We start from the raw sequence: 19,218 nt of genomic DNA on the forward strand, positions 1-19,218 counted from the left end.
AAGCATCTGCAAACTTCCAAATTCCCCAGTTCTTACCGCCCCGGCTTTTCTGTGGAGTCAGGGTCTCCTTTGCTTCTTTCTTCCCTGTCCTGCCTACTTGGGAATCTGTCCCTAGAAGCTTCTCCTCGGTGTGGGGCCTGTTCTAGGAGGGGCTTCCGCCTGTTGCACCCAGACCTGGGGATGCTCCGACAGGAGACGTTTATTACAGCCCCTAAGGTTTGGAGTCCAAGGTCAAGGTTGGGCAGGGATTGGATTCTACTGAGGCTCTGTCTCAGGCCATCAGTAGTCCTACCCCTTGGAGCTCCGCCCTGTGACCTCCTGCATTGCGCCCCCCCCCCCACTACCCTCTTCCCAGTCCAGCCACCCGGGGTTAGGGCTTCAGTATGGGATTCTGAGGGGCACAGCCATCCCTCCCTACAGCTTCTCTGTACTGAGAGTTCCTGAGGTGCAGATGGTCCTTGAGCCCTGCCGGCAGTTGCTTCCTGATACGCAGAGGGGCAGCCCGCCCTCCGTGCTGCCCTCAGACTGGCTGGCCCTCTGTTCCCCTTCCCCCTTCCCCCTGCAGAGGTGCTGGTACGTCAGTGGCTTCTGGGTATCAGGATTTATCCCTGCGGTTGCTGGTTGCTTTGCTTTGGTTTGATTAGTTGTGATTGGTTCGGCTGCCCCGATGAGTGAAAACACCCTCACCCCCCACCCCAAAGCCGGCCTGTGAAATATTACTGCCCGAAACATTGAACCTGAATTGGATGCAGCTCTTACCCACCCGTTTATAGAAATAGGTTACATTACGTTGCTCAGCTAAGTCCAGAATATGGGAAACTCACAGTACAACCAATTTCCTCTGGGGGCGGGTGGGGGGAGGGGAGAACAAGGGGCTGTGGCTTACAAGGAGCCCTGAGAAGAGCTGGAAGCAGTCTGCGCGCCTTGTTTGATCTCGATTTTGGTGAGGTCTGAACACGACTGCTGCGCGGCTCAAGAAGCTCACGTGGGGATTCCATCAGCAACAACCCTGGTCATCTGTGTCGGTGTCACACGTTTTTACAAGGCGGCTTCTGTCTGCGTGAGGACATTTCTGCAGTGAAGGACAGAGTCCCAGTCCGTCCTCGATCCCACAGCCTCAGCGATCCCACAGCCTCAGCGCTCACCCGCGAGTGCGGCTCCATCAGCCGTTAGGGACCGCAAGGTGGGGGTTTCCTGCCCGGCTCCCCGGCTTGGTCGGATAGCTGGGACTCTCGTGAAGAATGACTGCTCTGCATCCCCCACCGGCTTGCCCTGAAAGGCGGTCTATAGGGACAGGCAGAATACATACTTGATGCTTGTCCTTTATCAATCTTCCGGATTGGTGACCGGGTGTCGTAGCAGTCTCCAGAGCTGACCAACGGCACTGTTTCTGTTTGTGGTGTCATTACGTGCTCGTATGTGTCGGTATATTTGGTGCGTTTCACGATTGCAGTGATAATTTTCCAATTCGATGGTCAAACTGCTCTTTGTTCAGTGCGGAGCCCATATCACTTGCATAGGATCCTTTTCTCTTTTAATAACGTTTTCTGCTTGTAGGCATGACAATGTCCTGGGGTCATCCTGACCCTTCTTGCTTTAGACCCAGCAGCAAGGATTTCCCCAGGAAGCCCTGGAGGAATGCTATTTGGAGACCAGGATCTAGGTGTTGGGGCCTCTGTCCTTACTAGTTGGTCCTTGGGGTTGGTAGATACAGGAAATACATATTTTCTGAAGGGAAAAAATAAAATCATATCACATTGTTATATTCAATTAAAAATTAAGATTATGATTTTTATGTCTTAGGTTTTATATTTACATTTTTTTAAAATTTTTAAATGTTTTTTTATTTATTTCTAGGAGAGAGAGAGACAGACAGCATGAGCAGGGGAGGGTCAGAGAGAGAGGGAGTCACAGACTCTGAAACAGGCTCCAGGCTCTGAGCTGTCAGCACAGAGCCCGACGCGGGGCTCGAACTCACGAACCGTGAGGTCATGACCTGAGCGAAAGTCAGACGCTTAACCGACTAAGCCACCCAGACGCCCCTATATTTACATCTTTTTAATGCTGAAATCTTGGTTTTTAATAATGTCCATATAATTATGTAATTGCTTTATCCTACAGCACATCATAGATCTAGGATAACAATGCCAATATTCCCACTTAAGAAAATAACACCATGTAGTTTCTGATTTCTCTCTTCCCCTATATTTGCTTTCCTACTAACCACATGCAGTCAAAATGCAGTGCTTTAAAACCACTTGAGGGGCGCCTGGGTGGCATCCAACTTTGGCTCAGGTCATGACCTGACGGTTTGTGGGTTTGGGCCCCGCGTTGGGCTCTGTGCTGACAGCTCAGAGCCTGGAGCCTGTTTCAGATTCTGTGTCTCCCTCTCTCTCTGCCCCTCCCCAACTGGTGCTCTGTCTTTCTCTGTCTCAAAAATAAATAAACGTGTTAAATTTTTTTTTTCAAAAAAAGTAGTCACTTGAGATAAATCTATTTAAAACAAGCATCACCATTTCCAAGTGAAGAATGAAAAATGATTGAGCCTTTGTTTTGAAAAATGAAGCTAAAATTTATGACAAGTTTTGTACTTACTGTCATTGAGCTTGTAATTGTTATTATACGCTGATTCCTGCAACAGACCGAAAATGAATTGCCTGAATTTGGGAAGAACACGGTTCTTATGGAAGAATTATGGTATATTCTTCAACACACACTTGATTTTCACAGCCTTTTCATATTCTTTTTTTTTAATCTAAAAATGTCTGTTTGTTGTGTTTTATGTTCAGATTATTTCTTCCGGGTGCTGACCAGCCTTCTGATTTCTCTGCTTCCATCTTAGCCCAGCTGCGTCCGCCACACTCTTGTGTCCTGGTGAAGTGTGGGCAGTTCTTCCACACGACTTTTATACAGTTTATCAAATCTTGCCTCTTACGTAGTACTTAGAACCCCTTAGCTGATTTTTGCTGCCGTACTGTTCACCAGGGGCACCGCCACCGCCGACTGGGGAGTGACGGACGCGGGCACTCAGCAGGGGACGGGTGGAGTAGGGGTTTTACAGTGGTCTCTACGGAATAATCCTGTGTTTGGGTGACTTTTGTCTTCGATCACAAGCTTAGTTAGGAGGGTTGGATGCTGGGGCGCCTGGGTGTCTTGGTTGAGCGTCTAACTCTTGGTTTTGGCTCAGGTGGTGGCCTCATGGTTTGGGAGTTCAAGCCCCGGGTGAGGCTCTGTGCTGCCTGTGGTCCCCAGAGCAGTCCCCAGGGCCAGCTGAGGCCTTGCAGGTACGCACAGTGGGGCACCAAGGGCCTTCGTCCCGCCCCTGGGCCCCACCTTGTGACAGGTACTCAGGAAAGACCAGTACATTTGATCTACCAACAGTGTTAAACGCGTACCTTTAAAAAGTCTTGAATGTGAGGGCGCCTCGGTGGCGGTCCGCTAAGCATCCGACCGGCTCAGGTCATGATCTCACAGTTTGTGGGTTTGAGCCCCGCGTCGGGTTCTGTGCTGACAGCTCAGACAGAGCCTGGAGCCTGCTTTAGATTCTGTGTCTCCGCCTCTCTCTGCCCCTCCCCCACTTGCTTGCTCTCTATCTCTCAAAATAATAAATAAAACATTTAAAAAATCTCTAACATCATAACTGTGATAGGCTAGTTTTGATTTGAGTTGAAATTTAACTCAGTTTCCTCATGGAAGGTATGCCTTATTGGTATCTATTAGTGGTGGTACTAATACTCTGTGTGTAGCACACACACATATATATATGACAAAATGCTAATCAAACAGTGAGTTTTTACACATATATGTACCAGATACAATATTAGGTACATTTAATGCTTTTAACAATCCCAATTGATCCACACTATTATTTTCCTCATTTTAAAGATGAAAAACTGGATGTTTGGAGGTTAGACTTGTGATGTATGTCTGTATGTATTTGAGAGCGAGTGCGAGTGGGGGAGGGGCAGAGGGAGAGAAAGAGAGAGAATCCCAAGTAGGCTCCATGCTCCGTGAAGAGCTTAGTGCAGGGCTCGATCCCACGCCCCTGGGATCATGACCTAAGCTGAAATCAAGAGCTGGACACTCAACTGACTGAGCCCCCCAGGTGATCCTGGAGATGAAATATTAAGCATGTTGGCCAAGCTAGGCTTTAGTGAGTCAGGGTTTCAACTCAGGTACCAGATTGGTTTTAAGTTACAATATATGACAAACATTCTCAGCTTGGCCAGTCCCAGGTATTGCCAATCTTATTTATTTATTTATTTATTTATTTATTTATTTACTTACTTACTTACTTACTTAAAGTAGGCTTCATTGTGGCCAACACATGGCTTGAACTCACAACCCTGAGAGCAAGACCTGAGCTCAAGAGTTGGATGCTTAACTGACTGAGCCAGCCAGGCGCTCCCCTGATTTATATTATTTACTGATTCCAGAGGCATTTCCCGTAAATAAGGTAATTTGGAGAAGTAGAAAAAAGAAACCACTTCAGATACAGAAGGACCAAACTCTTCCCTCTGTAAGTAGTGACTTCTTCTTTCAGCATTGGCCGCGCGGGTGGCCGTGGCACCGTGAGCAAGCATGTGGCCAGCCTGAGGACCGGGGTCCTGCCCTCCAGCCCTCACAGCAGGGCCACTGCGTGACACCAGCATAGTTACAGGCGCGTTAGTAACCTCCCAGAGCAACGTTTTATCATGGAAGGCAACAAATGAATTGTGTGTCTTTTTGGTTTCAGGAAAACCATCAGGTGTCACGTTTTAGAGAACCGGTGTGGTAATAAGACAGCACGGAACTGCCCTCTTGACCCCACTTTACATGGGGCTTTAATGGTCTAAAGGGAAAGTTCAGCAACCTTTCTTCTTGAATCATTCACGCCCCTTAAAATTTTTTTTCACGTTTATTTATGTGTTTTGACAGAGCGCTAGAGGGGGTGCCAATGGGGGAGGGGCAGCGAGAGAATCGTAAGCAGGCTCCATGTTCAGCACGGAGCCCAAAGCAGGGCTTGATCTCGCGACCCTGGGATCAGGCCCTGAGCCGAAATCAAGAGTCAGATGCTCAACTGACTGAGCCACCCACGCGCCCCTCATACCCATTTTGTACTATAAAATTTAAAACTTAAAAAAAAATTTTTTTTAATGTTTTATTTATTTCTGAGAGAGAGAGAGAGAGACAGCGTGAGCAGGGGAGGGTCAGAGAGAGAGGGAGACACAGAATTCGAAACAGGCTCCAGGCTCCGAGCTGTCAGCACAGAGCCTGACACAGGGCCCGAACCCAGGAACTGTGAGATCATGACCTGAGCTGAAGTTGGGCGCTTAACCAACTGAGCCACCCAGGCGCCCCTAAAATTTAAAACTTTTTATTAAGGAGAATGTTAAGAGAACAGTAAAGTTAGCATAATGGTTAATAGAGTTAAGAGGATGTAGCACGAACCCCGTCTAGCGCCATCTAGTGTCCACAAGTAACAAATATACTTACAAACCACTGACGCTCACAGTAGAAATTGAGATCACAGAATTATCCAAAAAATGCTTCATACGGCCTGAAACTGTATGTCTGGCATTTCTTTATCTCTCTAAAACAGCAGGTTTCTATTTATCTCTCCTTGAGTGTTAAGACGTTTTTAAGAGAGTAAAAAAGTACAGGATAAGTAAAAGATACAACTGAATTTAAACTTATTTCCACCTAAAAACATATTAAGCTGTTTTCAATAAGAAAAAATTTCCCTTTTAAAAAGAGGGTGCCCATGGTTCTGATTTCCTGATCTATTTTTTCTAATGAAGGGATTCTTTTCTTTTTGTTTAAACAATGTAAAATCTGTTTGGTTTTTCTCCTTGAGAAATAAATGGCATTTTTGACTTAGAGTTTTCTTAAAAATGAAAATAACCATGTTTTGATTACACAGGAGTGGGTGTTACTTAAAAGAAATCCAAACAATTTATACAAATATGAAGGCCACGTACAATCAGTCATGTGCTGTGAGACAAGCACCTTGCGTGGCCTGATGGCTCTTGTCCATTTTCTGTGCCCATTTTCTCGTGCACTTTTAAAATTTATCGTTTTATTTTCCTCTCATCCTCTTCCCACCCAGGTAACCAAGGGCAACACACTGCCAGGCTCTCTAGTTTTCTCCAGCATCCTATTGTGTGTGCGAACGCAAGTTTAACGGGTTTGTCAGACTTTTAGTTTTTTGAACAGAGTTTTTTGAACAGTTTATGAACACAGTCACTGGTCCCAAAGTGAAGAAACGTATGAGGCAGGCTGGTGACAAGTCACCCCCTCCATGCAGCGCTGGCCTCTCCCTGCGGGGTCATGGCCTTAATTCGTTTCTTCTGAATCCTGCCGTAATTTGTTTATGCATCACAAACACCGCTCTTTATTTTACTGCCATTTAAGAAACACACACATTAACTTATTTAGATGTGACGCCTTTTGCTGTTTGTGCACAGCAGCGTAGCTCCCTTTGCAGGGGGGTGGAAAGTACGTGGAGATTTCTCTTTAAATAATTGGGGAGCATTGTGGCCGTGTGGGTGCGCGGGTGGCTATGTGGCCAGTCCCCTCTCGGGGCTATTAGGGTTGTTTACAGTCTTTTACTCTTACAGACCCGGCTTCAGATACAGCCTTGCACATCTGTCATTTTGTGTGCGTGCAGGCACAGCCGCGGGGCGCTCCTGGCCTGGACAGCTGCTGGCCGGACAGCTGACGCTCCTGCTGGCGGGGTGTGCGGGGACCCGTTCCCCCACGGCATCAGAAACAGCGTGTGTTCCGAAAAGTTTAGTGTGTTACTAAACTTTTGTAATTTTGCAATCATGGTAAGAGAAGATCTGTAATTCAGTGTGGTTTTAATTCGCGTTTCTCTTACCACCAGTGAGGACGAACCACTTTCACTGTTGGAATCGCTGGGCGTGCAGCCTTCCCGGGTTGGCTTCGGTCACTCAGCAGTGCGCATCTCCGACCCTCCGTGCCTTTTATCGGTTTCACAGCTCGTTTCTTTTTCGGGCCGAGCACTGTTCCACTGTCCAGTCCCCAGTTTATCCAGGCACCACCGAAGGGCGTCTTGGTTGCTCCCAAGCTTTGTAATTCTAACTGAATCTGCTCAAAACACCCATGTGCAGGTTCTCTCCAATTTTCTTTCTGCAATTAAATTCTCCTTTATTGTTTGTTTTACATTTGAACATTCTCTTACTGTTCTTAGATTAAAAAATGAAAGTTTTTGGATTTTAAAGATCGCTCTCACATTTCTATGTTTTTTAATTTTTTTGCTTTATTCTTTTCTTGGAGTTGTTGGGATCTTTTTGTAATTTCTTTAATATCAGCCATAAGCATTTAAAAATATTAATTCTTGGGGTGCCTGGGTGGCTCAGTTGGTTAAGTGTCCGACTGCGGCTTAGGTCATGATCTCATGGTTTGTGAGTTTGAGCCCCATATCAGGCTCTGTGCTGACAGCTCAGAGCCTGGAGCTGCTTCAGATTCTGTGTCTCCCTCTCTCTCTGACCCTCCCCTGCTCACACTGTCTCTATCTTTCTCAGAAATAAATAAAACATTACAAAAGTTAAAAAAATACTAATTCTTATTTATTAATAAATTACATCAGACCAACTTTTATCTAATTCATGCTTTGCTTATTTGCACTGCTTATGTTTCAAAGGTCTCACTTTCTATGTAATGTGAAATTTTATTTTATGTGCTCCTAAAAGGTATTTAGGATATATTTTTGTTTATTATTACATTTTTTAATGTTTATTCTTTTTTAAAAAACTTTTCTTAACATTTAGCTTTGAGAGAGAGAGACAGAGCTTTAGCAGAAGAGGGGCAGAGAGAGGGGAAGACACAGAAACTGAAGCAGACTCCAGGCTCCGAGCTGTCAGCACAGAGCCCGACACGGGGCTTGAGCCCACAAGCTGTGAGATCATGACCTGAGCTGAAGTCTGACACTTAACTGATGAAGCCACCCAGGCGCCCCAATGTTTACTCATTTTTGAGAGACAGAGGGCAAGTGGGGGAGGAGCAGAGAGAGAGAGGGAGACACAGAATGTGAAACAGGCTCTAGGCTCTGAGCTGTCAGCACAGAGCCCAACACGGAGCTCAAACCCACGAACTGTGAGATCATGACCTGAGCCGAAGTCGGATGCTTAACCAACTGAGCCACCCAGGCGCCCCTCCTCTTTTACTGTTTTAAGTGGTTTTTATTCTTGGTCTTTGGTAAGTAATTCTGAACATAAGATTTTTATTTATAGAGATTTTATTAGAAATGATTAGTAAATCTGACAATTCCATTTCAGCCTCTACTTATAATAATTTGGTTTTATTCACAAACTTTTTATTTATGTTTACAAACCGTGAGATCATGACCTGAGCCCAAATCGAGAGTGGAATGCCTAACCAACTGAGCCCCCCAGGCGCCCGATGTAATCTGTCAATGCTGATGGATTTCCTAGTGTCAATCATTGTTGTATTTCTGGAAGAAAGCCGGCCTGGCCGTCGTGTTTACTTGATGTATTCCTGCATTCTCTGCGAAATTCTGCATCCGTGTTCCTAAGGGAGGTTGATGGGTGGTTTTCCGGTTCTGTGTTGCCGTTACTGGTGCTGTGAGTGTTCCCTGCACTTACTGACAGGCGCCTGGGCCGCTGGCTCCGTCTGTCACCACTGCACGGGTGAAACGAGGCTCCCTGTGATCCTCCGCTCCCAGGCCTGCTCTGCAGACTGCAGGGGTGAGGTCTGAGAGGCACGCAGCCCGGCTGACATATGGTCCACTTTTAAATGTCAAAAAAGGTTGTGTTGTCTTCTTAAAATGAACTACAGATCTCTCGAGATTTTCTCTAGTCCAGAATAAGAGAAGGGCTTTGTCTGCTGGCTTCCGGCCTGTACTGGAGGCACAGAGCATGTGTATCAGGGTCTTGAGGTGATGGGGAGCCTGAGGGGACGAAACATCTGAACATCCACCTGTGTTTTTATTTGTTTTTCTTTTCTTTTAATTTTTTAATGTTTGTTTATTTTTGAGAGAGACAGAGTGAGTGGGGGAGGGTCAGAGAGGGAGAGCTGTCAGCACAGAGCCCGACGCGGGGCTCGAACTCGCAGACTGCAAGATCATGACCTGAGCCGAAGTCGGACACTTAACTGAGCCACCCAGGCGCCCCATGAACTGCCCGTGTTTTTAGTGAAGAAAACGCATCGGTGGTTGGTGTTTCCCAGGCGGAGAGGCGGAGCTCACTGAGGAGGGCGCCACAGGAGAGCTGCCCCCTCCTGGAAAAGGGCAGACAGGGAGGGACAGGAGGGGTCAGCTCGATGGCACAGCACACACTCTTCCCGGTGGCTCTCAGGTTCTCTGTAAAAACGCGTGGCACACACTCTCTCATCTTTTGAAAACCCCATGGTCAGGCTGGACCTCTCTTTGATGGGTCATTCAATAGCACCATATTCCAAGAAAATGGGAGTTTCTAAAATAAAATATAGTTGCCGTGTTGACAACTTTACATAAGGTTGCGTGTGAACAGGGAGTGGAGAGTGGGGCTGAGTTCCCGGGCTAGTCCACGAATGTCTCATTTGACCACATCCTGAGTTCTTTTTGAAAGAGGCAGGGCCAGCCAGGGGGCTTGCTCACTCCTGGTGGGCATGCCTGGTGGGCATCCCATCTCTTCCATGAAAATGTTAAGCTCCTACCCTTCTTGGGCCTTTATGTTTTCCATTCCACTTGCCTGAAAGGTTTTTGTTTTGTTTTAATTTTTATTTTTTAAGTAGGCTTCATGCCCAGCGCAGAGCCCAACATGGGGCTCAAACTCATGGCCCCGAAATCAAGACCTGAGCTGAGATTGAGAGTCGGATGCCTAACCCACTGAGCCAGCAGGAGCCCCACTGAGAGGGTTCCAGTGTCTGGCTCCTTCTTAAAGTTGGGTCTCCACACAGACGCACCTTACTGACCACCCCTTCTGTGGTCTTCCCACGGCCCCACCTGATGGTGTCGGGACCGTGGGTCGCCGAAAACACCAATGTACAGTGGCTAGCCTGTACCCACCAGTGGTGTTCACCGTGACAGCAAGCTATTTTGCAGTGGGCCAGTCAGCTCGTTGTGAAATGCGGGAAAACATATTTTGTCAAATTGTATGAAATGACTGATATTTTACACTTTGACCTACAAAGTGGCAATTTCATATGATTGTCCCAAATCGCTGTGATCTGGCATCTTCCTGGCTTTTTACTTAAGTATTTCCCACTAATATTCTCCCACAGAACACAGCTCTGCCTTCTTCCCAGCCAGCTTACCCAGTTTCCTCTCCTGATTTCGGATTTTTTCTTTCCTTCCCCCAACCACTATTTCCATTTTCAGTCTGGCCAATCTCAGCTTCTGGGTGGAAAGCCATCAGAAATAATTTGTATTAACTTGAGACGAGTTGGTAGCTCTTCGCTCCTACCTGAGTCCTGGCGTTTTAAAAAGATTCCGGGTGACCCACGCACATCTTCCCTTGACATAATTTAAGACACTTTGACAAAGTGAAATGAAACAATCCGTTGTGGACGGTTGTATTTGTCAGGGTGTTTCTTTTTTCTTTTTTTTAATTTCACGTGACAGAAAGCCTACATCACAATGGTGTGAATAAAGTGTATGTATTTATATGTAGTGAGAAGCCAAGACTTCTAGTTAAGAGGGAGTGATGGATACTAGATTCCTGCCTTCTACCCTCTACACACACACCTGAAACAAGTTAAAAAAAAAAAAAAAAGGCTGGGCAAAATAGATAAAACTATGGTTTTTAAGATGTTAAATTTCAGGCAGTAACAAACAGGATCTCTGACATGGCCAAGAAATGAGGTGAGCCCCTCAAATACTCCAGCTCACTGCCCGGAGAGAGTGTGCATGCTGTGCCCTGGGCGAGGGACCCAGGGGGAGTCCAGCAGTCCCCCTGAGTTCGGGGGATGGACTTGGGGGTCAGAGGAGCAGACCTAGACTGTGCAGGGCAGGGTGCTGGAGGGGGAGTTGCAGAGACAGAACTTCGCTGATCTGCAGAGGGTCCTTTGTGTCTTCATCTGAATACCAGTGTGGATGTGGCGGGAACTACCCAAAGGATTAGAGAGAGTGCATCTCAGAGCACACTCGTGGACGGAAATAGTTCCTCTTCTCACCAGCCAGAATGAAAACTTAAAATTTTATGGGCACTTTAGGTAAATGCTTTTGCCTCGGAAATAGTGCAGAATGGGACCTAAAAGTTGCTCAAATCGTGCCTAAAAACTTAAAATCAAGACTGGAGGGGATTAAGTTGTTTCCAAATAGTTTAGTACATCCTAGAAAGAAGCTCAAGAATATTTAAAGGAATGCAGAAATATCCAACAACCAACGCTTGGCAACCAGTAAGAAATCACAAGGCTCGCAAAGAAGCAACAAATGTTACCCATAATGAAAGGAAGCATCAACCAGAACCGATCCGGAAAATGCCACAGATTATAGGATTATTAGTAAAAGACATCACACTCTTATTGTAACGATCTCCATATGTTCCGGAAGCTAGAGAAAGATTGAACGGCGTATGGAACATTGATTTCTAGAGATGAAAACAGTTTTATATATAAAAAAACACACACACAACATGTTGGATGGGATTAATGGCAGATGAGATGCAACAGAAGATTAGTGAACTGGGAGGTGTGGAAATAGAAAATACCCTAAGAGGAACAGTAAGAAAAAACTGAATGAAATCGCCAGAGCATCAGTGATGTGTGGGATTACTTCAGTGTGAACGCAGAGTCTCCCAAGCAAAGGAGGCTGGAAGACAAAATAACTGAGGAGGTACAGGCTGAAAAACACCCACGTTTGAAGAAAGCTTCACACCCACAAATTCAAAAATCTCAATGAACTCCAAACACAAGAGACACGAAGAAAACCACAGAAAGGCAGGCAGTAATCACCTTTTTTAAAAACCAGGGATCGGGAAGAAAGTCCTGAAAGCGGTGGGCCGTGTCTTCTGTGCTGAGAAGCGCCCCTAAGGAGGGCAGCAGGCTCTGCATCCGAAAACGTGCAAATCAGTGCAAATGAAAAGACTGTAGAGCAACATCTTTCAACAGCTGAACAGAAAACAAAACCCCAAAGTGATACTTTAGAATTCTATCTAGTTAGAAAAGATAGCCTTCAAAAACAGAGGTGAAATGACGACATTTTTGGGCATGCAGATTCTAGAAGAATTCGTTACCTGGAGACTCTGCTATGAAAAACGCAGGACGGTGACACCAGATGAAATCTGGACCCAGTCGGGGAACGAGGAACACTGGACAAGGTAACTACGTGGGTGTATGTATTTCCCACGGTTTAATCTCTTTGTAACGTAATTGTTTAATTTTTTTAAATACTTATTTTTTTGAGAGACAGAGCATGCGCTAGGGAAGGGCAGAGGGGAAGACACAGAATCTGAAGCAGCTCCAGGCTCTGAGCTGGCTGTCAGCACAGAGCCCCACGCGGGGCTTGACTCACTAACTGCGAGATCATGACCTGAGCCGAAGTCAGATGCATTAGAGACCGAGCCACCCAGGTGCCCCTGTAACATAATTGGTTGTTTAAAGAAAAATTAATGCCAATGTAATGTGAGGTTTATAACATATGCACAGGTAAAATGTACCGTGACAATTGCATAAAGGCCAGCAAGGGTGGAATGGAGTGAGTACACTGTTACAAGGTTTTTATATTATACCCCGTGTGAGGTAGGGTCACTTGAAGACAGACTGTGACATGTTGGGTTATACACCCCATACTCTAATGCAGCTACTGGGAGACAGGGACCCAATAAGTACATAATGGAGGTAAAATAAGATCACTAAAAATACTCGATAGAAAGTAGAAGAAGGAAAAAGTTTAAAAGAAGAGATGGGACAAATACAAAATGTCAAGATAGTAGATTTAAGTCTAACCATACTCATAATCACTCTAATGTAAATGGTAGAAACACCCAATTAAAAGGCAGAGATTGACAAATTGTGCAATCTTATATCCCGCCTATAGGAAACCCACTTTTTTAATTTAAAAATTGAGCTATAATCGACATACACATTTTATTAGTTTCAGATGAACCACATAATGCTTTGAGATTTTGTGTATATTGTTGCAATGATCATCACAAGAAGTCTGTCACCTGTCACCACACGTAGCTGCAATTATTTTTTTAGTGATGAGAACTTCTGAGATCTACTCTTTTAGCAACTTTCTTTTTTAAGTTTATTTATCCTGAGAGTGAGAGCGTGAGTGAGTGGGTGAGGGGCAAAGAGAGAGAGGGAGGGAGAGAGAATCCCAAGCAGGCCCTGTGCCGCTGGCGCAGAGTCCGATGTAGGGCTCAATCCCGTGAGCCGTGAGATCGTGACCTGAGCTGAAACCAAGAGCTGGACACTCAACCGACTGAGCCAGCCAGGCACTCTCTCTTAGCGACTGTCAAGTGTATAGTACAGTGCAGTCAATGGTAGTCACCGTGCCACGTGTGACTTCCCTGGGAAACCCACTGTAACTACAGTCACAAATAACTTAAAAGGATGCAAAGAGATTTACCATGCTAACACTAATCAAAAGGAAGCTGTATTTCTATCAGTGGAAAAGCTTTTTAGCAAAGAAACCAGGATGAAGATGATCATTTTATAATTATAAAGGGAATCAATTTATCAAGAGGTCTCAACCATCATAAGCCTTCACACACCTGACAAAAGACCATCAAAGTACATGAAGCAAATCTGATAGATGTATAAGGAGGGGTAGAAAAATCCACAATTACGGTCAGGTTAACTCACCTTCTCAGTAATGGACAGAACAAGAGAAGATACAGAGCACGTCATCACCCAAACTGAGCCGGCTGAGACTTCTAGAACATTCTATCCAACAAGAGTAGAACACACAGCCTTTCCAAGTGCACACATGCACCAAGAGAAACCACATTCCGGACATAAAACAAGTCTTTGTAAATTTAAAAGGACTTCATACAAAATATGTTCCTTAACCACAGGGAATGAGAAATTGGAAACCAATAAGAGAAAAATCTCAGCCAAATGCCCAAGTATTTGGAGACTAAATAACACACTTCTACCCAAGAGTCAAAAAAAAAAAAATCACAACAGAAATTAGTATTTTGAACGGAATGAGAATAGAAACAGCATCTCAGAACTTGTCAGATGCCCCGGAAGCAGGTCTGTGAGGGAATTTGTAGCATTCTGTTTACGAGAAGGACAGTTAAAGCACTAAACACCGATAGTTGAGTAGAAAAAAGTCTCTGATCAATGACCTCAGCTTTCACCTTGAAAAATTCTTTTTTTTTTTAAATTTATTTCTAGGAGAGAGAGAGACAGCGTGAGCAGGGGAGAGTCAGAGAGAGAGGGAAACACAGACTGAAACAGGCTCCAGGCTCCGAGCTGGCAGTCAGCACAGAGCCCGATGCGGGGCTCGAACCCACGAACCGCGAGATCATGACCTAAGTGAAAGTCGGACGCTTAACCGACTAAGCCACCCAGGTGCCCCTTCCTTAAGAAATTCTTAACAAGGGAGCCAATGAAGCTTCACTGTGAGCAGGAGAGAGAAAGTGAGTAAATGTCAGACCAATTCAACAAAAGAGAAAAACAGGTAATAGGAAAAACCCAAGGAAAGAAAAAGCCGGTTCTTTGAGAGGATCAATAAAATTGATAAACCTCTAATCAGGGTTAAAAACAAGGCACGGTGTTAGGAATGGTAGGGAAATTAAGATACTGTAGGGCTAATGACATAAAAATGTGCTGTTAAACCCAACAATGTAGATGACAAACTACTGTAGGTCACTCTGGCACACAAGCATTACTTTAGCAGCCCCGTGTCTATTTTTTAAATGTTTATTTTGAGAGAGAAAGAGAGAGAGATTGAGACAGCATGAACAGGGGATGGGCAGAGAGCGAGGGAGACACAGAATCCCAAGCAGGCTCCTCACTGACAGCACGAGCCTTAATCCCATGAGCCTCGAGATCATGACCTGAGCCAAAATCGAGTCAGATACGTAACTGACCGAGCCACCGAGGCGCCCCTCCTCATGTCTATTAAAGACACATTGTTATACACTAAAGATATTGAAAATACGTTAAAAATCCTCACCAAGAGAACTGTAGGCTCAGAACGCTTCTGTGGCAGATTCTAACAAAGATCTGAATAAGGAATAGTGAAGATTCTATACCAATTTCAGGCCTCTGAGGAGGAGGGACTACTTCCCCACCCATCTGAGGCCAGCATTACCTTGGTACCAACACCAGACACAGATACTGTTTTAAGGAAGGATAACAGCGATCATGATCACTCATAAACATTTATGCAAAGATTCTTAACGTTTCAGCGAATCAAATCCAGTGAGACATAGACGGGATGGCTCTTCATGACCAAGGAGGGATTCAAGAAACGCAAGATAGTTAGCATTAAAATTAATCAGTGCAGTTAAGCATATCACAGGCCACGCCGTGCGATCATCCCAATAGAATCCTGATGAGCATCTGGCAAAATCCTACACCGTCCCTGATGGAACCTGTCGGCAAAGCAGCCACAGGAAGAACTGTCTGGGGCTTGTCGTCCACGGCAGTCACGCTGCCCCCACGGCCCCCTCTGTTGAGACCTTTTATCATGAAAGCATGGTGAATTTTGTCAAATGCTTTTCCTGAATCTACTGAGATGATCCTATGATTTTTATCCTTCCTTTGTGGATATGGCGCATCCCACCCCCAGGAATAAATTCCACTTTATCGTGCCTTTAACATGCACTGTTGAAATGTTTGCAGGCATTTTGTGGAGGAATTTTGCATCCATGTCCATTGGGGGTATTGGCCTAGGATTTTAATTTTCTTGTGACGCCCTTGTCTGGCTTTGAAATCAAGGTAACAGCGGCCTTGGAAAAGGACTTTGGAAGGTGTTCCCTCTTGTATTTTTTTGGAAGAGTTTGAGAAGGATCAGTGTTAATTCCTTGTTACGTGTTTGATAGAAATCGCCAGTGAAGCCTGCAGGTTCTGGGCTTTTCTGTGTTGGGAGGCTTTGGATGACGGGTGCAATTAGTAACCTTTCTCGTGACTGGTCGGCTCAGATTTTCTATTTCGGGTCATGCAGGGTGTCTACTGGATGTAAACATCCCCAGATCTACCGGGTCCTTAGTAGGCCAGTGTCTTCGGGGAGCCGGGCTGGCAATCTGTAATTTTATTTTATTTTATTTTATTTTTTTAATGTTTTATTTATTTCTGAGAGAGAGAGAGAGAGAGACAGCGTGAGCAGGGGAGGGTCAGAGAGAGAGGGAGACACAGAATCCGAAACAGGCTCCAGGCTCTGAGCTGTCAGCACAGAGCCCGACACGGGGCTCAAACCCACGAACCGTGAGATCATGACCTGAGCCAAAGTCGGACGCTTAACCGACTGAGCCCCCAGGTGCCCCTGGCAATCTGTAATTTTAAAAAAGTGCTGCTGAATTACCTTCCCATCAGTCGAGTTTGGAAAATCACCAAGATAAGTCTCTTTCGCCCGAGATGATGAAGTGCTTCTTTCATCGGACGATCGGCCTCGTGGCCCGGTGGCTGTGTCCTGGCCGGGCCGGGTAACCAGAGCACACGGGGCGTGGCTCTCCTGTCCGCTAACCGCCGGCTCAGCCCCACAGGGTGTCCCTGGGCTCACACGGGTCTGTTAAACGGAGCCAACACGTCGTGGGCCATCTTTCTAACAGTCTCAGTTACTGACATAACTACAATACTTGAGGCCTTCTAGAATGAAACCCAGGCTTCCAGGGGTCGCAGGGTCTGTGCCTCCCTCCCCAGCGCCGCCCCTCAGGCCCGCAGGCCCCCTGCAGACCCCAGGGTCTTTGCTCTTCCTGTTCTGCGCCTCCTCCCTGCAACCTCCTTCCTGTTTGTTTGGTTTTTCCCTCTCTCTCTTTTTTAAAAAGTGGCCTCAGACAAGTTTATTCTCTTACAGTTCTGGGCGTGGGAAGTGAAGAGTGTCGTCAGGCTATGCCTTCTGGGGGCTTCGGGGGCTAATCCTTCCCCGCATCATCCAGCTGCTAGAGGCGCCCCCCCCAGCCCTCCCCCCCCCCCCGCTCCGGTCAGGTGGCCCCCTTCCTCTTACCGTCCCAGGGAGGCCCTGGGCTCAGCCCACGGGCCAGGACCCCCACCCTGTCTCCAGGTGGTTTAACTTAGCCACACCTGCAAAGCCCCTTTGCTCCAGGAGGTGCTGGGGACCGGGACGGGCATCTGGGGGCCCCCTTCAGCTGGCCTTGCTCCGGGGTGGGGGCCTGCCCCCAGCTTCCCTGACTCTGCCCACGCGGGTGTGCCCTCACCCCTGCCGTGGAGGTGGCTTCACTACCCTTTCTTACCTGTTTTCACACATCCGTTTAAAACGTCAGGCCCCGTTCCCCACGCTCAGTGACGGCGGGTGAGCCCCGCAGAAGGTTCCTGCCCCCGGGGATGACTGTCCCGCTACCACTCACCCAGGTCCCCGGGGTGTGGGGCCCGCCCTCTGGGCCGCGGGAGTTCGAACGCTGGGGGGCAGCTCCGCGTCGCCCGGCATTTGCTGGGAGCCCCTCCCGCCACAGGGGGGCGCTCGCGCTCCACGCTTGCGGCCGCGCTTCGCGGGGGAGACTCCGCGCGAACCGGCCGCGGGTACCAGCCATCGCCCCTCCCTCTGGAAGCGGGCGCGGGTACCAGGGACCGCGACGCGGCCGGGAAGTTAGGGGGGCACGCGCCGCAGCAGCAGGTGCGGGGCCGCCGGGGCCGCGCCCGCCACCGGCACCCGCGTCCCGGTTCCTGGGTGCCGGTTCCTGGGTCCCGGTTCCTGGGTCCCGGCGGAGCGCGGGCCCGTTCGCGTGGGATCCGCGGGCAGGTCGCGGCCACGCGGGCAGGGGCGCAGCGGCTCGGCGATCCTGCACCGCTTCCGCGCAGGTTCGAGGCTGCGTCTGGGCAGAGCGGCGGTTGGAAACCTAAACTAAGACGCAGCGAAGCGAGCCGGGCTCCTGGAGGCTCCTCGGGCGAGGGGACCCCCCCCCGCCCCGCAGGGGACCCCCCGCCCCCCAGGGCTGCGCTCCCTGCGGAAGCCCCGCCCCCGCTGGGTCCCCGCTGGCTGGAGGGGGGGGTCCAGGGGCTGCAGGGCCCCGTCACCCACTCCCCCTGCAGGGAGTCCCAAGATTCTAGAGGTTATGGGCTCCTGAAGCCTGGAGGGAGGGCAGGCGGCGGAGGCCAAGGCTGGGCTTTCCCTGGTCTCCTGCCGCTGAGCCACGCGGGACCCCCGGGGAGCGGGCCTGGTGCAGGCCGACCGGGCGCGGCGCTCAGGGCCCCCGCGGGCCCCGCTGCAGTCGGGCACCTCCCGGCCCGCCCCGCGCCCGCCGCCCCGCTGCGCCCGGGGCGCCGGTGCCCCCCGCGTGCGCTGAGCGGCGGGGGGCTCGGTCCCTGTCCGGCCGGGGCTGCTGCTGGAGGGACACACGGGCCGCTGCGGACGTTTCAGGACCAACGAGCTGCGGCCGCGGGCAGAACGGCCCGGCCGGGCGTGAGCTCGTGCAGAAGTCCCGAGGGAACGTGGAGCGGGGCGCGCGGGGGCGGGGGACCCCGGGGCGGGGGGAACCGGGGAGGGTGGCCGCAGTTGCTGGGCCCGCGGCGTGTGGGCAGAGCGCTGGGCGACGTGAGGACAGCAAGGGGCCGTGCGGGCCGAGGCTCCCCTCCGTGCAGGAAATGCCGCCTTTCTGTGGACAAACCGGTCTCTGCAAAGGGCGGGCGCACGTCCCACGCCTGACCTTGGGCCCGGGAAACCGCGATGCGCCCGGACTGCCCACCAGGGGGCGCCCTGCACCGCGGCAGGCGCCGCGTAGGACCCGCGTCCCCTCCGCCCGGCTCCCAGCCTGCTGGTCTCCGGGGGAAGGAGGTACTGTCCCTCCCCGATCCGTGTCGGGCAGCATGGCGCAGGCCTGGCGCCTCGCCGAGCGACAGAGGGTGTTATTCCATCAGGATGTGGCCCAGGCTCGGCAGGCGGGCATATCTGCCAGACCTCGGGGCTGAGCTCGGGGCGTAAGCCTTGCACTCAGAGGGGAGCTAGGTGGTCCTGGAGACCGGGGGCCACGTGCATGTGCTGGGTGGCCTTGGCTCTGTGCCCCCCCCCCCATCCTGTCTACACTTGGAGAAAATAGCTGGTGACAAACAGGCCTCCCAGGGGAAGCAGGAGGCAGCAGTCGGGTTGACCTCCCGCCGTCAAGTGCAGGGTGTGAGGGGCGCTGTGGGGACAGCCGCTGGCGG

General features: G+C 49.0%; 1 long non-coding RNA gene across 1 annotated transcript; it reads right to left on the minus strand.

Moving 5' to 3' along the window:
• Nucleotides 1–753: 753 nt before the first annotated feature.
• LOC120243455 lies at nucleotides 754–17,511 on the minus strand. Its single transcript, XR_005531328.1, has 2 exons — nucleotides 17,427–17,511; nucleotides 754–1,728 (listed from the first exon to the last, which is right to left on the minus strand). It is a non-coding gene; the product is annotated as an uncharacterized LOC120243455 (long non-coding RNA).
• Between the last annotated feature and the right edge of the window lie 1,707 nt (nucleotides 17,512–19,218).

This window comes from Hyaena hyaena, unplaced genomic scaffold (genome assembly GCF_003009895.1).
Source record: "Hyaena hyaena isolate Hyena2069 unplaced genomic scaffold, ASM300989v1 scaffold_343, whole genome shotgun sequence".
NCBI classification, from domain to species: Eukaryota; Metazoa; Chordata; class Mammalia; order Carnivora; family Hyaenidae; genus Hyaena; species Hyaena hyaena.